The sequence below is a fragment of the Thalassophryne amazonica genome, chromosome 18 (genome assembly GCF_902500255.1).
Source record: "Thalassophryne amazonica chromosome 18, fThaAma1.1, whole genome shotgun sequence".
Classification (NCBI taxonomy): domain Eukaryota; kingdom Metazoa; phylum Chordata; class Actinopteri; order Batrachoidiformes; family Batrachoididae; genus Thalassophryne; species Thalassophryne amazonica.
The window spans coordinates 65,401,010-65,414,851 of NC_047120.1; the positions used below are offsets into that span (position 1 = coordinate 65,401,010).

General features: G+C 42.5%; 1 protein-coding gene across 1 annotated transcript in view; it reads right to left on the minus strand.

Moving 5' to 3' along the window:
- The window catches only part of cpped1 (calcineurin-like phosphoesterase domain containing 1), an 80,979-nt gene that overhangs the window by 1,607 nt on the left and 65,530 nt on the right, over positions 1 to 13,842 (minus strand). The window lies entirely within an intron of this gene.

Here is a 13,842-nt window from a genome sequence, read left to right on the forward strand (position 1 = left end):
GTGAGAGTAACAGAGGAAGGACGTGAATAACGGGCACTGATGAAATAAAGCTTGGGACTCCGGCGAGGGCAGTCACATCTCCTCCTCTCTCCTCTATCTCTGCTCCAACCTTCAAAGTCTCTACTTCACCAGGCTGTGAATTCTTCAAACTATATTGGATTAATCATGGAATTGATCAGCTGGTCTCTGAACGCTATTGACACCATTTTTTCTACAAGAAGATCAGGGCCGGGGGACCCTGCGTGCCTGGATGGAACTTACCCTGCGGGCTATGTTCTCGACACCTGGGAGACATGGCGTGTCGCATGCTTTGTGCCTTTCTCTGTGGAGGACGTCGAGGATTTATTCATATTTGGATTCATAGTAGGAGGGCTGGTACTTATTGTCTTATGTGCTGCCCTGACCTACCAGAAGACTGGTAAGACGGCTGCCGCCAAAACCACGACCCCTCGCTTGTCTGTCATGATTAATGAGTTGGGCAAGGCGATGCATTCTTAGACTGCGTTAACCCTTGAACTCAGATACAAATTGGATAACATCTCAGAGCAAATGCGTGCCTTGTAGGAGAAGGTAAAGATTTCAGAGGCCGGGAATTTTTCATAATTGGGTTTTGGTTTGTTCATGTGAAGCTGGAAAAGTGTTTTTCACTGCTCAACCACAAACATGGCAGGCTTAACTTCTCAAGGATAAATGCCCATTGTTTTTCCTCCAGAAGAACTTCTATGGCCTTGGGAAGATTGGCTGCCTCCTTATCTCTCTTACTCCAGTACACAAGGACAGACAGACTCACACATGGACAAAGACTGAAGCATGCTCCACTTTCCCTCCACCCCCCCTCCTGCCCTGCATCACACACCCCATCCCGGCCACCGCTCACGCCACCCCTTTCCCCTCCGGGGGCTGCGCGGTTTTAGCTGCGGCAGGTCCCCGTTCCCCCCAAGCTAGCAGCGGTGTGACTTCTGTTGCAGCAGCTACCACACACTCACATCGCCTCAATTTGGAAAATGGAATGTTTCAACTTTAATGCACATAAATGATGTCAAATGTATATGTGTTGTCTTAATTCTGATGTGTGCCATTATTACGGTAAACAAGTAATAATTTTGGATTAATTGCTGTTTGTCTGTGGAAATGTGAGTGTGGACGTAATCTCGTTGTTGTTGCACTTGTAATGACAATGACAATAAAGCTCATCCATCCATCAAATGCTATACATAAAACCAAGGCGGTGGTTCACAGGTAGGTTTTCCAGTCATTCCAACCTCATTTGTCTTTATTTCATGCCAACACTTGCGGTCATCAACACACTGCTGATCGATACTGGTGGATCAATGTAAAACCTGCATTTTAGCTCTGTGGTCACTTTAGTGGATGTCATTCTTGCTTCTGTGTACGAGCACGATGCAGTTGAAGCAATCCAGATCTTCGCGTAGCGTCGACTTTCAGCTTTAATTCAAAGGGTTCAATAAAAATATTGCATTAAATGTTTAGGAATTACAGCCATTTGTTTTTTAACATGGCCCCTTCATTTGCAGAGGCCATAAGGAATTGGACACACCAAAAATAAGAATTATTGTTCAAACAAATCATTTATTCAGCTGATGGGTACATTAATGTGTCTGGAGTAGGAAGTTCTCCAAAAGCCAGGGGATCGTCCAAGAAGGAGAGTAGGGGTTGGTAAGGTTAGACCTTAGTTATGTGAAGCACCTTGAGGCGACTTTGTTGTGATTTGGCGCAATATAAATGAAAATAAATTGAAACTGAGTAGCAAGGGAAGCCACCAAGACACACCATTGGTGCAAGGTCCTCACAAGTATATCATAACTGTGTGCATTTACCCATAATGCTCTTGCATGTGTGAGAGTGTACGCATGTGTGCAGGTAAGGAGATTTTAAAATGACTGCAGGCTCTGGTCGGGAAAATAAGCTGCCCTACTTTCTAACAGCGAGTTTTTCCGCGGAGGGAAGTCTGGATGTTTGCTGTCTCGCCTCCAGAGAGAAACGACAGCCAGCAAGACGGAGGGGGGAAAAAACGGCAGCAAAAGAGGATAAATTACAGTCTGCGAGAGAGAAAGATGTCTGTCTCAGAAATCTACACAACAAAGACGAGGAAGATCCCTCACAAAAAGAAAAAAACAAACAAAAAAAAAACACAAACCCTCTGCTATTACTACGCCGTGTCAGCGTCGTGAAACGCACTGAATCATCAAGCCGCCACTCTGCATAATCAAACAGCACCAGAATACAAATGTGACCTAAATTTATATTACTATTCAGAGCTGGGTGAGGACAGCAGTAGCAGCACATGCCGGCCCAATAAACAATTAATCCCCCACAGATGAAAAAGGTTGATTTAGTCTGTATGTGTGAGGCCGCGCGGCGTGAAGATGACATTGCTGCAGCCAGACCACAACAGACCACAAGCTTCTGTCTGCGGCCAGAATAACAGGTGCTCGTGTAACTCTACAGCGCGCACAATAAAATGGACACACCAGCTGGTCAGAGAGGACGGTGAAAGTAAACTAACGCCCGCTGCACCTGCAGGCCAAAGCTCACATTCCCGAATGTCTGAGTCGGATTCTGTTTGTTTGGCTGGTGCTGAGACCAACACAGCTTTTTTTTTTTTTCTTTTTACATCTCTGCCAGAGTTTTGCAACACTGAAATTGTGGTGCCTCAATATTGAATTCTTACTTCTCTTTGCTACTACCTCATTTGCTAAATACCTTCATCTGTTACTGTTTCTCCCTTATTCTATTTTACTCTCCGACATTCTACAGCAGGCTGACGTGCTGCAACTCTACTGAAGGTTAAAGGGGAACTTTTCAACCCCAGCTCTATTTTTAGATGTTTTTGGGATTCTCTTTTCACTTGGGATTAAAAAAAAAAAATTGAATTGGTGCAGTGTTGATTTAGATCGCAAGCATCATCACAGGCTAACTGGCTATAAAATGTTATTGGTCAGGGCAAACTAAAACACTCAGTAATGTCCAACGTCCTTAAAGGCCCCTTCACACACACCCGTCAGAGCAGCCGGTATGTGCGCACCACAAAACATCACACTGACAGGCAGGTGTGCATGATGCTGGTGTGATGGTTTGTGCACGTGGGAACACAGTGCCACCAGCTGCACGATGTGGTTACACATCGCGCAGCTGAAATAAATAAATAAATACACATCACCCACAGTATTCAAGCCCGTGCCTTCCAAAAGCTCTGACTGCAGCCAGAAACATTACCAAGTGAGCCATCATCGCTGTCCTGTGAAAGGTGCTGAACACTGCCTTATATCAGGAAGCACATGGACGAATTAAAAAAATGTAAAACCGACGCGCCATATAAAAACATCGCATTGATTAAATCCCTCTCATCAAGCAGGTAATACAAATATGATCCGTCTGTTCCTCTGTAGATGACCCATGGTCACTGATGCACAGTCATGAAATGACATGAATGAAAAGCAGTATGCTCATCTCATTCATGTCCACATCTGCTGGCGCGTGTCCTGCTGACACGCGTCTTGTGGACGGTGCACTGTAAGACACTGTGTCATGTGGAACAGAGCTCACATGGGTGATGTGACAGTCAGATCACCTGCTGCGTGTTATGATCTGATGGTCCTTTTCAACCTGGGAGCAGTCTGTCCATGTGCGCGTTGTGCACGCATGCTTGCTTGCTGCAGCCCGTCGCCACAGTGATATATGTTTTTATTTTTGTCCACTTGATGACAGCAAACAGACACGCGCGTCACAGTGGTCAGTTGTTAGTCCATGTCCGTCCAAACACAATACTGTCCAGCTGGGATGTCCAGAATGACAGATCTCCACGGCGGCTTCTGTCATAGCGGCACCTCCTGTCAGTTCAGCGCACACACCAAAGTCACACTCGTGTGGAACTTAAACAAATTTCACTGTGAGCACGACAGTGACTGCCTAGAGACTGTTGTCATGCCAAGAGTGTCAATGGCCACACATCTTCTAAGTGCCATGCGAGCAGTGTTAGATGTTCGTGCGTGTCACCTGGAATTTGGCCAGCACCTGGTGCGAGAGGGTTCGATAGCCCCGCACAGCGCACACTGTCTTTCAGCCACTGGTGTTCGCAAATAGTTGTAGCAACAGCTGTACGAGGTGTTGGAAGCAGCTATGAAATTACATGGTTTGCATACGATGTGGATTACTTACTTCCTGCTTCATGCGCACTTAATGCGTAATTCAGCCAAATTCACACTATGTGTGAAGGTGCCCTACGTAACTGTTGAAAGGGTTGTTTCATATCAAAATCAACAAGTGGCTTCCAGGCCTTGGTCTCAGATTTGCTTTATTTTCATATATTTCATAGATTATGGAGCTCCATGTGGAAAATTCCAAAAATATTAGGTTCAAACTCCAAATAGGGTCTGAAAAACGGGGCATGGTACTTTCTTGCCAACTTTGAAGGGAAGTATTTCTGAAAATACAACAGCAAGCATCTTGATTTTGGTTCTGCTGGAGGTTTCTTCCTGTTAAAAGGGAGTTTTTCCTTCCCACTGTAGCCAAGTGCTTGCTCACAGGGGGTCGTTTTGACCGTTGGGGTTTTACATAATTATTGTATGGCCTTGCCTTACAATATAAAGCGCCTTGGGGCAACTGTTTGTTGTGATTTGGCGCTATATAAAAAAATTGATTGATTGATTGATTTTGTTCTGGGTTTTTGCACCTCTACATATTACCCATATTAAATCAAATAAAAGGTCCAGTGGTTATATAGTTTCAAATTTATGGACGCTCAAAGAACAGATTTTTTTATTTTTTTTTAATAAACCTAAAATTCATTTTCCAAGTCCCCAATCCGACATATCCTACTTACCCTCTGTGGAAATAAAAGGAATGTGGTTTTTAAAGTATTCTATGATGACATCATGTATCATGAATGATTTAGTATGTGGAGAAAATTTGACTCACTGGGTCCTCCCCCCCATATCTTGATGCAGACATTGTTACTTGTCTGCACACGTGAGTTATTTTTTTCCCCTTGAAAAGTAATTATGACATCAGCCAGCAAAGCGTTTTCTTCTCATTAAATCTTCATTTGATGCTGGAAATGTCACACGCACCTTTTATAGTGACAAAATTTATACATCTGGTAAAAATACCTGTCACAGCGCATGTTGTGTTCTGCAGAACCCCCTACCACAGTCTATTCTACCACAAAGTACACAAATCATCAACACTTATTAAAACCCTGTAAATAAAAACAAGGAAAAAGCATCCAACAAAAACATTTGTTGGCGTCGGGCGATGACTCATTTACAGATCCTGACTGCAGAAATGTTGGACATGTTACCGCATGGACACAAAGCCTGCTAATGTTTCACCTCAGAGAGATGAGATAGTGGGAGGAAGCCGGTCAGGCAGCAATAGTAAAGAAGTGACAGACAAACCGCTGTCTGACCATGCACGTGGGCGTGCCAGTGCCATCCCAGATGCACGCGACTCACCATCAGCACCGCCACACAGGAGAAGCGTGGGGCGTCTTGTGTATGATTTACTTGTGATGCCTTCGTGTAACATGTTGTGATCATGAGTTGTGATCATGAGTCAGCGTGTTTGTTTGTCATCTGTAACTTTAAATGGAACAGAAGAATAAAGTGGGCCACAGCATGTAGCGATTTTAGAAAAGACATTGTTATATTACAGATTTGTGATGCATCATAGATGCTTAATATACAATTAGCAGTGGTGGGCACAGATAACCAAAAAATTAACTTTGATAACAGATAATAAGATAACTGAAAAGTTATCTTTGATAAAGATAAACCGATAAACCACCCAAAAATGTATCGGAAGTTACAGATAATCGATAACCGATAAATTCCGGTGTTGTCTATGGGACATTTGCAGTTACTAAAGAGCTGAAATTGATTTTTAACACGATCGCGGTAAAAGACCTAAAGAATAAGCAAGAATGTTTGACCATGCTGCCCCCTGCAGGAAGCAGCACAGACAACTCCTGAGAGCACCCACGAAATCAACTCTTTACTAATCATAATCATTTTTCTTTCAACATTCTGCCCCTGCTGGAAGCTCTTGTTTACAACGGCGCTCCCACCACAAAGACACACCGAGAGCAGCCATAAGGCCAGCTCTCTAGCAATTTCAACACTCCGGTCAGGCGGAGGTCTTGAAAAATAAAGTCATACTAAGTTATGGTTTTTTGAAAATACTGATAGAATAACTCCATTAATGTCAATTCTGTCATTTGTACAAAGTTAAAATATAACATATATCTTTTAATGTTGAATAAGGCACTAATTCTGAGGTTTTGTAACAAACACAGACCGCAAAGCATTCTGGGTAAAAGTGCTAAACAGTGATTGGTTCAGTAATCCATTATGTAAACCAACACGTTAATGTGACGTGTGTTGGTTTAAAGATAAATGTGCTTTTGTAAAATATTCCATTTTTATTTGTAAAAACAGGCATTTTTACGGAGCCCTGGAAGTGTCATCGCAATTGCATGTTTTAAAACTTTTATGATGTTGTAAAACGTGCACTCAATATTAGTAAGTAAGTAAGTAAATTTATTTATATAGTGCCTTTCAGAGACATAAGGCCATGTACACACGTTGTCGGGTATTTGTAAAACCGACTATCTTACCCTTTCAGTTTGGGGAAAAAACTTCATCCACACTACGTCGTTTAAAAAAAAAAATCCATCCACATCGAACTGTATAAATGTGTTGTAATTAGTCTGCCAAACCTTTGGGTGGCGGTACTGATTAAAATTCTATCCAATCAGGAGCCTTATTCTCTTGTCGTCATTTCCACAAAAACTAAAAACATGGCGCCAACCTCGTTCGTGTGGACCGATAAGGAGTCGGAATTACTTCTAACCGTAGTTTTAGAATACAAAGTTAACAAATATATGCACACAAAAAGCGCCTGGACAATGGACAATACCAACACTTTGAGAGCAGCCATGTACCCAGACGTTTAATACTGCCATGAACACTCCTGGCCAGTAGATGGCAGTAGCGGCCTTGAAAAAGTGTCAAACAAAATTCCAGATAATCTGTGTCTGCTACATTTAAGATGCGTGGAATTTAACAAACGCAATTACACTAGTAAGTCCCTTCGGCTGCTCCCTTGTTTGCACTCGGGGTCGCCACAGCAAATCCAAGGTGGATCTGCATGTTGATTTGGCACAGGTTTTACGCCGGATGCCCTTCCTGACGCAACTCCACATTACATGGAGAAATGTGGCAGGGGTGGGATTTGAACCGAGAACCTTCCGAACTAAAACCAAGCGCATTAACCACTTGGCCACCACCCCCGTCTATAAACCCAGAGAATATATTCACGAGAGTTTTAGGCACTAGAGTTTAATGCTGTTATCTGTGGACCCTGAACAGAGTGTCTGAAATGCATTTGTCCTGTCGTGAACGTCTGAGATTACCTTATGCTACCCATAATGCATTGCTGCCTGGCACAGCATGTGCTCACAAAACCTTAAAAATTAGCACATTACTTTAAAACGAAAACATATATCTGATCTTTTCACTTTATAAACTTCAGACATGACAATAATTTTAAATAACTTGTCTAAAATGAGTGGTTAAAATTTGAACCATAAGTTAAACATGTATGCCTCTGGATGACTTGGTGACATTGCGATTATATTAGTATGGTGTTAAAGGAAATTACTTTTTTTTTTGGTCACCAGTTCTCCTTTGCTTACAGACGATAGAGTGGTTTCTGATTGCAGAGGGTAGAACAACATGCCTATTAGGAAACTTTTAACAGGTAGGTCTCAACAGCTTTAACAGTTTTAAAAATGTTTTTCACTGTTCAGCTTAGTTTAGTACGTTATCGGTCTAAAAGTTATCGGACGGTAATTCATCGGAAGATAATTAGTCCGATGATGGTTTTTAAATTTATCTAAAAAGATAATATGATAATGAAAACATTATCTTCGATAATTATCTGTTATCGGATTATCGGAAGTGTGCCCACCACTGACAATTAGATATACTCACATACACAGAAATACAATTTCCATTTTCAGTATCTGCTTTCTTTCGAGTCTCAGTATTCTGAGAAGTAGTCATATGTCTGAGACACAGGAGTGTCGGTTCCCACCACCTCTACAATAAGGGCTGCAGCGCTCTTGGGAACAAGGTCTTGATTTGACTGCGATGAATGACAATACATAACTCATACCACTCCAATCAAAGTCACACACCTCGCTTTCTCTCCATTGTTTCTGAAAATGCTCTGCAGTGCAATCAGTGTAGGCGGCCCTGTGGGATTCAAACCTACATCTCTGCTCATATTAGTGCTGCACTTTTCTTGGTGAGCTACATCAGAAATAAAGTCCTTCTTTTTGTAACAATACAAAGCAAAACCTGTTCACTTTTATAGTTTCATTCATTAGTTGTGTATCTGTGCAGGATGTGGCAGTGAACTCGAAAAAGTCGCTTCCTCAGTAACTAAAGCTACAAAGACGTCTGGTAAAGGTCTGGGAAGTCATGGAGTTGCCAGGCAGAGGTGCATGACAACGGTGCTTCCTGGCTTACTGTATAGTTGAGAAATGTGAGCAGTAACTAGTGGCCTTTGACCACAATTGGACATTTTTGGTAGCAGCTCTACCAGTTCTCTGTGGAGAACTGGGCATTGCTGGAATGACTTTGTGCCAAATGAACAGTGACTTAAGGAGGTCTACGTCCTGCACCACGAGGGAGAATCAGCTCCAACACGATGGCCTGAGCTTCATCAGGCACACAGCTGCCTCCCTGCTGGAGACCACAGTCACTGGGCATGGTTAAGGGAACGCCCCGTCAGAACCTGGCAATGGCTGATAGATGGCTACTTTTGTAAGATCAGGTCTGCCTGGGTAGATGTCAGTTGGGACGGGGCGGTTCCATAAGATGGTAGATGCAGCTACATATGGCATTTGCACACACACCTGACCTGATCTACTCAATGTGACATGCCCAGCATTTATCCTGAGATAGAAAAGGTTTATTTCCATCAGATCTACTTCATAACACTCCAGGTTCTCCTTTGATGTGATCAGTCTGGTAAACATGGCACCCAACATGGCACCCACTGTCATTCTCAAATCCTTCACCAGAAACTCTCTCATGGTCCACCAGCAGTAGCTACGTAGCAAACAGTCAGTCCTCTACTGTTTTCCTGGATAGAGTCATTTGAAGGCCACCCAGATCTTGGCTCATCTTCTAGATATTCTCTTCCTGCCTTGAATTCAGTTAACTACCTCTTGCCAGTTCCACGGGAATACCCATCATTTCCTAATGCACCAATGATATTGCCATGTAATGGATAATTTGTATAGCAGTTAACCTTCTCATGTTGAGATACATGATAGTAGCATGAAACTCAGTTTTGTTCATTTTCTCAAATACTTGTAACTTTCAAAATCATGTCAAAGGCCAAATACGTGGGCAACTAAAAACAAACAAGCCAGTTAATCATCTGTAGAGTTTAAATCAATACATTCCATACTGTTACTTAAGATGAGGACACAGATTGCTGGCAAAGAGCAACATGGAGTAGAGGGGATTGACACAGGAAGCCCTCATCTGGTGGTGTGCGACATAAGGACTGTTAAATTCCAAAAATAAACAAAATTGACAAATAAATGTGAGCTTAACAACACATTATTTGACACAGTTTGGAAATCGTCAGATGGGCAAGGTTTTCCCACAGCTTTGGAAACGCTACAATAAATTGTTTCTCGATTGGCTTTTTAAATCAGCTCTTTAATTTGGGACTTTTATGCACTGTGGTAGTGTCCTTTCAGTATTTTCATTTATTCTTTTATTACTAGAGTTTATTTTGTTCAGTGCTGTGATTCCTGGGAAAGCCATATTTAAATAATTATTATCTTTATTATGGATTAGAATTATTATCGGCACAATTATTATTATTAATGAAGGCACAATCTTTTTCTATGTAAGTTGCACCAGAGTATAAGTTGCAGGATTTTGCAAAATAGTAAAAATCCATGACTTATACGCTGGAAAATATGGCATACTTAAAAATTTCCATTCAAGCAATAATGGCTGAAGGCGGTACAATTCACTTTCTCTTGGCGAACATGTGACAAACTGAGCCACCTACAAATGCCTTAAGTGGCCGGCTGCCTTTTGAGCTACACCTAAAAAGGAGATAATACAGTGTTGACAAAGCCAAGCAGTACTGCATATATTAGATGTCTGCCAAGTCTCATTTCGCCCAATTCTCAACTCAACCCCATATTTTTCTGAATCCTTCCCTTCTCCCAAGTTAACACATTTCTTAGTCAGCCTGTTCTGAGGCGGATGCAAAAAACATGCACACTTTGTGCTGATAATTCCACGTCTTGTCTTGGTCTCTGTGGAAATCCTATTTACCTGTCAAGCCTTGAAACAGAGCCGGTTCTTTTGTGCTTTCCTTTGTGATAAAGACTCCCATCTGGGGACTGGCCTTTGCCTTGATAGGCAGCGTGGAGGGAGGAGTGCTGCAGTGCTCAGTAAGCAGTCTGAGAAATGAAAACATATTGAATGCAAACAGAGGAAAATTACCCGGAGTCAAATTGAATTTCGGCCTCAGTTTGCAGGAAAATGCACAGCAACAAGAGGAGAAGCTCTTCCAGTAGTATGCTCATATTTTGTTTATAGTTGTGTTTTTATATGAGGCAGTCATCTGAGTGACGCTGATGGATCTGCTTGATTATTCTGAAATTGCCTTTACTATTTAAATGCTAATAATGGCCACCGACTATAGGAGGTAAAGAAATGAGTCTCCGCTTCTAATTATGTTTTATTATTAGTGCCCCATCCTTTAATCTACCTCACCATTCTCTCCATCTCTTCTATTTCATCTCTTGGTTTCTGATCTGTAGGTTAGAAGATGAGGTCTCCTAATTCACTGCATCTGCACGATTGGGCAAGTAAAATATTAAGGCATTTTAATGTTGGAGAAAAAAAAAATTCATTACTTTTTAAGACTTTTTCCAGATTTAGGGACACTGTGAAATCACATGCAGAGGACTGAACACGCATTGTAAACACTGGAGGGCAGCTGTATTAAGGCACAAATAACTCACCTTGATGTGGTTGTTGCTGATAATTTGCATGACGGAGAGATTAAAAATGATGTAGTGTAGTGCAGAATTTTACCGCCCTGATGAGCCATAAATCACACAACAGTTAGCAGGCAGAATCCCCGTCCTGTGTCCTCTAGATATACACGAATGCATAAAGGACACTGAGAAAAACAGCAGACACTGTGTGTGTGTGTGTGTGTGTTTATACCGAAGCACAAATGTCTTTTGGTCATTTGGTTCCCCAAGTGGAGAATAATCAGGACCAATCCAACAAGCTGCAGGCTTTTCTAAGTATTATAGGCCTCAAAACACAAATGTAATGTCAAATATTCCAGAGTAGATGGACGCAATCAGCAAGATAAGAAATCAAAGATTCCAGGCTGGCACCTCCCCAGTCATTTTCTGAACATCTAAATGTCACAATAGCTTGGTTATTTTTACACAGAAGGAAATGCATTTCTGCTCATCAGATGCCAATGAGGGATTTGATCACATACTTTGACAGATATTAGTCAAAAAACTGAAGGGGGGGTGCAAAAAAAAAAAACAAAAAACAAAAAAATCCAAACTGCATTTCGTTTGTGGAGTAAAGCCTCAGGACCTGTCTTTTAATTCATCATGGGCATTTTCTTTTCTGGGTAAAATATGAAATAAACCAATTGGATTGTCATGTGCCATCCCAAACAGAGCCAGAATGTGCTGCAACATGGCCTTTTGCTCTTCAGGGAGTAGACTCGAGTGGCAGGTTTTCTGGGGAGTTAGCATATTTGCATGCAACGCATCAAAGCGCGTTAGAGGTGTGGCCGCTGACAGAAGCAGTTATGGAGATCTGTCATTCTGGGCATCCCAGTTAGAGAACACTTACTGTTTTTGGACGGACATGGACTAACAACTGCCCACTGTGACACGCATCTGTCTGCTTGCTGTCGTCACGTGGACATAAATAAAAACATATATCACTTGGCGACAGGCTGCAGCGAGCGAGCGTGCGCATGCTGCAGCCCGTTGACAGGCTGCTCCCACGTTGAAACAGACCATCAGATCAGAACACGCAGCGGGCAATCTGACTGTCACACCACCCATGTGAGCTCTGTACCACATGATGCGGTGTCAGCCCCTCGGCGCGGCGTCCACAAGACGCGTGTCGGGCAGAACACACGCGCAGCCGGCTGGACGCACCGGACCAGTAGATGCGGACATGAGAAGAATGAACTGCTTCATCATTCATGTCATTTCATGACTGTATATCTGTGACCATGGGTCACCTACAGAGGAACAGATGGATCATATTTGTATTGCCTGCTTGATAAGAGGGATTCAATAAGTTGCAGTGTTTTTAATATGGTGTGCAGTTTTATTATTATTATTTTTTAAATACATCCATGTCCTTCTTGATATGAGGCTGTTTTCCGCAGCTTTTACAGGGCAGCGATCGTAGCTCAGTGGTAAAGTTTCTGACTGTTAATCAGAGCTTTTGGCACAGGTTTGATTCCTGTGGGTGGCATGTAATTTTAATTTTTTATTTTTATTTTAAAAGCTGCTGTGTTCCCGCATGCACAAAATTGTCGCAGCGTGTATTTTTAAAATTTTGTATTTATTTTTTCTTCACAGCAGCTGTGTGATGTGTAACCACATTGCGCAGCTGGTGGCTGTGTTCCCACGTGCACGAACCGTTGCACCGACATCGTGCACACCTGCCCGTCAATGCGATGTTTCGTGATTCGTTCATACGAGCTGCTCCGACGGTGCTGCCCTGAGTTGTACATATTCGCACTATATGTGAAGGGGCCCTTACTCTCGCCCAGGCGAGGCCAGCACCCATTTACAGCGATCCTGTCAGGAAGCCTGAAACACACACAAATGGAATCAAAACCCTGCATATTGGTTATCTGACTGTTATGCCACAGCGCCACCACAGAGAAAAAAAATATATTAACATGACACCGAAGGAAATCAAGACTTTTGTCAGATGTATCCACTGAGACGGTGACCAGAAAATTAGATGTCCCGGTTTCTCCCTCAAGGATATCGTCCAACAATTCCTTTGGACACAAAGAACTAATGTGCCAGTACATTAGGTAGCCAGTGCCCCCAACCTTTTGTAACAACAGAGAAAGAATGACACAATAAAAGAGAGATACAGAAAAAGCAAAAGCATTATTCAGCCTCATCGTTAAAACAATAGGGTTAAAGGCTTAACTGTGGCCTCTTATCAAATCCCCAGTGCGTGATAAATGCGTCTTCGCTTCTGAAGAGAGTGGGGCTGTAGCTGATAAACCAATGGCGAGAAAGAGAGGAGAAGAAAAGATGGAGGGAGACTATGCCATCCATGGCTTATCTTAATTTTTTTTTTTTAATTAACCGCAACAGCCGCAAGCAGTGTTGGGAATTCCAATGAATATTTCTTCTTCTTGTCATTTTTCCCTGAACCCAAACAGGGTTTGGATGTGGACAATGGCAGCATGGATCTGTGCGTTCGTCCTTGTTTGCATGTGTGCTGAAGGTAACCTGAATGGTGTCTCTAAACCTCAGTTGGGGGGGGACAAATGTAATTGCTGCGCTGTAGCCGTGATGAGAGCAGCAGTTGTTTATCTGTCAGAAAGGAGACGCACGGGAACTCAACCTTCTCCGAAGAGGTTTGGGGTGTGCGTGGAACCAGTCCTCTCCAAATTGAACATCATCAAGGAGAAGGCTTCCTTCAAATTAAGACCTTTTTTTTTATTTTTAAACATTGGCTGAGCTGAATTCATTCCACT